Source organism: Cibotium barometz, chromosome 5 (genome assembly GCF_041138505.1).
Source record: "Cibotium barometz isolate CiBa-2024 chromosome 5, ASM4113850v1, whole genome shotgun sequence".
NCBI classification, from domain to species: Eukaryota; Viridiplantae; Streptophyta; class Polypodiopsida; order Cyatheales; family Cibotiaceae; genus Cibotium; species Cibotium barometz.
In genome coordinates this window covers 14,521,384-14,529,135 of record NC_141050.1, presented here as the reverse complement: position 1 = coordinate 14,529,135, position 7,752 = coordinate 14,521,384, and positions in this window count along the sequence as shown.

Below are 7,752 nucleotides of genomic sequence, written 5' to 3'. Positions count from 1 at the left end.
CCTATTTTTCCATTAATCCCAGTGGGGACATAACAAGCCACCCTTCCAAGTGTCGACTCTCCGGTTGTCAGTGACATTTGCAAGCCAATTTTCACACGTCTGTGTGACCTAGTTTGAGGGAATTTCGATCACGTTTCCCGTTTACCCCCCCGCGCACACCCCCAGACGGGCAGCATCGCATGTACATAACAAATTCGAAATAGTGGTAAATAAGGCAAAGTCAATGAGCTCATTGAAAGGTAGCAGTCAGCCCCAGCTATCAACGACCCTACCGCGGGTATTTTCTGTGTCTTCGTAAAAAGGCATGATTTATTTTATTTGCTGGATTCCCTTCCCAAGAACACAATAACATATGTTACACTTTTTCTTGGATACTTTACATGGTGCTAATCATGGGCATGTGGCCGCTAATTTTCTATGGTATAAATGGCAATCTTCGTTGCTACTTTTGATGGATCCATATTATGTTGCAAAGCTAATTTTGGAAAGTGCATGCTCTAATTCAATGTGGTAATTTAATTATCGACAGCACCAAAGTGCTTGTTGGAACTTGGAACTGTTACTAGAATGCTCGTCATACTAGCTAAATATGTAGGTATGCGGGCGCCACATGTGTGTTTTTATATATGTATGTGTGTGTGTGAATAGAATAATAAACTTAAATGTAAACACCAATTTAAACATCTATATAAAGCCCTATTACAATGAGCATTTGGTGTTGAGCTAACTTTCTATGGTATAAATTGCAATCTTCACTAGAACTCTTGATGGATTAACATCAACTTTTGAGGATATCTGGATACTTATCTTTACGTTCTCTGGATTTGGTATTAATCTTTCAAATTCCTATTCTATGACTTGAGACTAATCACTTAGGAGTATTTAATTTATGCATGTTAACACACATAGGGTTTTCTCTTTTAAAAAAGAATTAGGATTTGGCTCACTTATTGGACTAGATAATGTGTTTTCAATGCCTTTGATTTATGGAGCATTTAGGAATTTCTCTCTAAAAAATTACAGTTTTTACTTTTAGGAGATTATGAGTTCTAAATCATTTAACTGACCTTTAAAGTAGAATCCTTCGCGTGTACAAAGAGGGTCTTTCTTAGGTCATCGACTTATTTCTCTTATCTGGGGTTTTATCGTGATTTTGAAGACCTTTTAATCATTCTTTAGTGCACACTTATATACATAGAGTTAGGAGCCTTTTTCATCTTCTTAGAATATCTAGACCAATCCCAACTTCAGATTTCTCATTTGATTGGGTTCATTTCTTCTAGTCGGTAAATTGACAATTCTTCCACAAGCTTAAGGATTTTGTCTCTTTAATTTGAACACTTATGATCCTTACTTTATAGATTTGGTCTTAATATTCCAATTCCTATTCTAATTCATGCACATTAATGCACATAGGGTTTTTTCTTTATAATTTCTTTTCTAAAAAAGAATTAGGATATGGCTTGCGCTTTCGTGGTATAGATAATGTGCTTCTAATGCCCTTGATTTATGAAAGCGCTTTCGTGGTATAGATAATGTGCTTCTAATGCCCTTGATTTATGGAGCAATTAGAATTGTCTCTCTAAAAATATATAGTCTTTGTAGAGGTTTATCCATTCATTAAATATCCATCCTACTTCCCATAAATTGACTTTTATTCTTTTTAATTTTATGCTAAGGTTGTAGATTAGCATTGCCTCTAATTTACTCATGCACATCTAATGCATGTAAATAAGTAGTCTCTCTCTACATCACTTCTAGAATATGCTTTCTCTAGAATTCTAACCTATCTATGTAAATTACACCTTAAATTTTCATAAGAGAGATTCTAAATTTTCAAACCTAACAATTTTAAATGCTACTAATAAGTTTGAGTGATACTTTATCTCTCTCTACACCATTAATCACTCCTTCTCTATCTCTCTACTACTCTCTCTCTCTCTCTCTCTCTCTCCACCATTAAGCACTCCTTATCTTTGTCTATTTATGGGGTATTTCTAAATTATATCTAACTGCTCTAATCTCCCACATACTAATCCTAAATTTATCTCAAACTTGAGTACATCTCATTTATGCATACTAGTGCACCTAAGCTAATTTTCTCTAGGATTATTTAACCTAAGGCTATTCACAAATTAATTAAATATTAATTCTCCCTAGATCTTGGGTCAACTCATTATAATCTTTATTTTCACTATTATACTATGCAACAATTTTTTTTAATTTATTAAGATATCCACATGGTTAGGCATATATTTAATTTTCCTTATGCTAGAAGCTCAATTTTTGGGTCTTAGAGCACTTTGTTTTTGGGGGATGTGCAAAAAATGAGGGCCTATGAATTTGATTTAATCTATAATGAATTTCTCATCGAATTAACAATTAAAATTGTAAGAAATGAAAGAAATTACAAAATTTAACCTAAAGGTCTATTTGTACCTTTAAAAAGATCTTTTAAGGGTGATGCAATATCTTATATGCAGAAAATTGAAGCCTTCTCCTCCACAAAAGCCCATGAGTTTTCTTAATGATCCCAAAAGCTTGTACAAGTCCCAATTGTCACCTTTTTTTAGCCTAAATATGTACTTGAAGCCTAGGTATTGCAATCATATGACTAAAGCGTATGTGTAACATTGAAATCTATACAAAAGTACTCGCTTTTCTCAAGAGAAAAATTAATGGTTTTCTCATGGAAGAGGGGCTTTTATATAGTTGAAAATGATGACTAACCGCTCCACAAGCTCCCCTAGTTAACTCAAGGTTGGTAGTCCACAATATCCCACACAACTTAACCTTAGACTTTATGCATACTCTCATTTTCCATGCACCCCAACCACTCCCACATGCATCTACTCATACAACAAGTTAACTCCTACATTTATGCACGCATGCAGTTATCTACATTTATGCACGGCTGCAGTTATCTATTAGTTGCTTACCTCTTCATTTAATATTTATGTTATTTCCCATAAATTGCTCCTAAGGTTTGCATTTTACTCCTAACGTTTGCATTTTACCATCTAACCCTAGACTTTAGATTTTTATCCATTCAACCTTAGTTCAATTAAAGTGTGCACTTTTCTCTACGTACATTTTTTTGCCAAGGTTAATGCTCACTCACCCTAGCATATTTTATGAATTATTATTATTATTATTTTAAATCTCTTAGAAATAACTCAATTATATTTTAAAGAAGTTTTTCTAACATTTTTTTTCTCTTTGTAACTCCAATGTGCCAGGGGAGTGCACGTGCACATGGATAAGCAGTAAATAATGGAAACTTGACCATTAGCTTAAGTTTGAATTTTTTAATTATTACTTTCCTCAGACTCCCAAGTGTCTCTTATTAAATGCACTTCTTCTTGAAAAATTATATTCTCTCACCAGAAAGTGCACTTCACATAATAATGCCTCAGTTACATTAGGGTATGGAAAGAAGGATCTTATGTGTGTGTGTGTGTGTATAACACACACACATGTAAATATGTATATATATGTGTGTGCATATAAATATGTATATTTAAACACACATATATATATATACATATATCTATATACAAATTTACACACACACACACACACACACACACACATACATATGTATAATATATATATATATATATATATCTGCATACACACACACACACACACATACATATGTATGTATATGCATGTATATGTACATACATTCATATATACATACATATGTTACAGACGCACATACACACACATGTACAATGTACATATGTATATACACACGTATGCATGTATGTATGTATATATATATGTGTGTGTGTGTGTGTGTACATATGCATATTTATACGTATGTATGTATATATATGTGTATGTGTGTATTTATGTATGTAGTGTGTATGCAATGTCATTCTCTAACTCATCTCCTTCCTTGCTCTTGATTTAGATCTCTCTCTTTCTTTGGGTTATTATTATGGTCCATACATTGAGAGATCTGTTAGGCAAAATTTAGGCTAAAAAAGGGCCCTCTAAGAAGAGCTATGTTATCACTTTGCTAGGAAAAAGGGGACCATAGTGAACCTTTTGTATCTTATGTCAAAACCCCACATGTGACATACAGTTGGAAAGCCCTTGAAATGTAGATTCTAAATCTACCATCTCTGACAAATCTGGAGTTGACATGCTCAAGTTACCGCTTCCCCACTCAAATTCCAACTATTATGACATCCATGCTACATGGATAGCACAATTGTTAGAATCTACAGTCTGTTGTTTGAGGAAGGCATAACTTGAGCATATCAACTCCAAATTTGTCAAGGGTGGTAGATTAAGAATCTAGATTGCAACAATACGTCACATGTGGGAATTTTGATGTAAGAGATATAAGATTCACCATGGTCTTTCCAACAATACGTCACATGTGGGAATTTTGATGTAAGATATATAAGATTCACCATGGTCTCCTTTTTTCTAGGAAGTTGATGGCATGGATCTTCTTGGAGGGCCTTTTTTAAAGTCTAAATTGTGCCTAATGTGTGGTATTCAAGTTAGTGAAAAGTAGAACATCTTTTCTCAATTTTATCTTCTCCATCAACATCAAAACCATGGAATATTGGCTTTGTAGTACAAGGATTTTATGAAATTTTATCTTCTCCATCAACAACAAAACCATGGAATATTGGCTTTGTACAAGGATTTTATGAAATTTTAAAATAATACAAATAATATGGTGACATGTTAAATTTTTGACCTAAAAAGCTTTGTGAGAAAATGATTAATTTAACCATATTAAGCTTGACCAACAAGCTTCTTAAATGTCATGACATTGAGGCTTGTTCTTAGAGGAGTGCTTCTTTTGCAGTTTACTATATTTATCATGATTCTCATTATCATCCTTTTGGTGATAATCAAACCAATCGCACCACATTTTATTGGTTCTTCCTACAAAATTTATAGTTTGCAATAATCTCTCCTTATCATGTAATGGCCTCGTATAGTAACAAGTACTATTTAACATCCTGCAAGCCCCAACATAAAATCCTCCTCATAACCAATTCACTCTTTAAAAACACAATTAGTCATATCAAATTCTCCTCTCATAACCAGTTCACTCTTTAAAAACACAATTAGTCATATCAAATTCTATCCACCAAGAGCTATGCACATCCCATAATGTTTTTCCATGCTTCAGGCCTCTTATCCACATAGGTATATTTGCACAAGACATGTGCTTACAATAGTATGCTGCCTTCCATAAATTGCCCATAATGTAGAGTGTAGTTTTCTGTCCTAGTAAGTCATGTTCTCATTCATTGTCTTGATCATAATTCCTTTTAGGATCTTGTTGGTTGACTCAGCCTTGCCATTTGTCTATGGATAGTATACTATGGAATTTTTGTGCGTGATCATGTGATGTTCTATTAAGTTCTCCATCATCACCTCATTTAGGAAGTGGGTGCCTTGATCACTTACTAGCTCAATTGGGCATCCAAAAATTGTCATGATGATCTCATATAGGAACTCAGCAACACTAATTCTACCTTGTAATCCCTCATTGCCTTTGCCTGCAACCATTTGGTGCAATAATCTATGGCCACCAAGATGTATTTGTTTTCCTATTTTCTAGGTTGTAGGTTTGAATGGTCCCACAAAGTCCAAGCACCACTTATGGAATGGTATAGTAGTAACTTGTGATCCACATGAAATTCAAACAGCTTTCCCAATAGGTAATAAATGCATGAACTTCTTGATGGAGTAGATGATCCCTAATGCTTCCTTCTAGAGCCGCGGTGGAGTAGTTCCTCTTTACCTTTGCTAGTCTTTTGCTGCATAATACACTCGCCGAAACCAACCTTTTTTGTGCTTCTCACATCAATGCATTGATGCATCCACAAATATATGAAAGATTAGCTCATAGTTGGGTTGCTACAGGATGGGTGCAGATTCCAACATCTTCTTCAGATTTCAAAATACTTCCTAACATCCTCTAGACCATGTATAATCCATATTCCTTATAGTTAGGTAGTACAATGGTGTTGCAACACATGCTATAAATCTCAGGAACCTACTATGCTACTTGATTTGCCCCAAAAATATGGACTAAGCCTTGATGCTCCTTGGTGCTTGTAACTTTACAATCACTTCCACTTTGTCCCGGTCTTTCCGCCAAGCCCATCCAGCACAGTGAGTCCCTATAAATGGTAGCAAAAAGGGATCTACATTTGTGGCTGCATTTAATTTTCTATAATCAATACAAACTCTTAGCTTCCCATTCTTCTTTGGTACTATTACAATGGGTGATAACCATTCTGCTTTGTCAATGGGATAAATGAACCCCACCTTGAGTAACTTGTCCATTGCCTCCTTGTCTTGTATGATTTGGGTTCATCATGTACCTATTTTTCTTGATAGATATTACATCTTCTTTAAGGTTGATCTTGTGTTGATAGAAGCTTGGATCAATGCCCTTTATACTTGTGTAGTTCTAGGCAAATACTTCCTTATATGTTGTAAGTAGTTTTGTCAATTTATCTTTGCCCTAGGTTTGCACTTAATTTGATAATCTTGGGCTCATTCTTATCACCTAGATTGATTTCAATGAGTTCATTATTTTTGTTTTTTGTCTTTGTTTTCTTCTTCCGGGACTACCAGCCTGGCCTCTTCTTCCTCTAGTAGCAAGTCTTTGGGCTTCTCCCCTTTAACTTTTATCTTTGTTTCCTTGTGCCAAGGCTATACTGTCAATACCTTGGCATCATTCTTTTGAATGATCCTATGCACTCTACCTCAAATAGTGATAAGGGATCCAGATTTTCCACATCTACTTCAAATAGTGATAATGGATCCGGTTTAAAGGATTTGGTCTTCTTCATCATCCTCCACATCTTCCAAGCAATTTAATCTTTCAGCATAGAGGGGTCTAGTTGCCACGTTCAGTCTATCCTTGCCTTTGATAGAGACTCTCATCTTCTTTTTGCCCTTTCAAATGGTGATCCGGCCTATCTCCCAGTTATGCTTAATCTTTTCACTCCTTAGCTAGGGTCTTCCCAAAAACATTAGGTAAGCTCTAGATATTTCTTCCATTTTGAGTACCATAAATACCACAAGGAAGACACATCCTACTATTTCTATCTCCTCTCCTCTCACAATTCAACTTTTCGACAGTATATTCACTTTGGATCCTCCATCTAGAATGACATGTGGTATGGTTTGGCCTCTTAGCTTTACCATAACTTTTGAAATTGATGTTTCATAGTTTGTCACCTTCTCTACACTAGTGAAGTTAGTTATTTTTTCTTCTAGCTCTATCATTGGCAATATTGCTAGCTTGATATGAGTGGTATGATCGTTCTTGCATAATCTGGATCACTCCATGAGCTTCTTTTCCCAACTTGGTGGCCGACTGCAGGTTTGAATAGTCCCACAAAGTCTAAGCCCCACTTTTGGAATCGTTCTAGAGGCAAGATGGGTTGGTGAGGCATCCTATCGATTAATCACATTGGGCTGTCCCACTCTCAGGCACGTCACATTTCTTTATGAATTTGTGAGCATCCTTAAGGGCGGTGGGCCACCGCAGTCTAGCTTGAAATACTATCTTTCCTATTATGTCTCCAAAGAAGTGACTCCCACTTATTCCTTGATGTGATTTGGCTAGGACTACTTACTACTATGATCCCGAACCATCTTATTAATATTTGGTCTATGACCATTTTGTACAGTGAACCTACTATCCTCATAAATGACTTGCTCCTCAAGACCATCTTTTTTCTATAATCTCTTTTC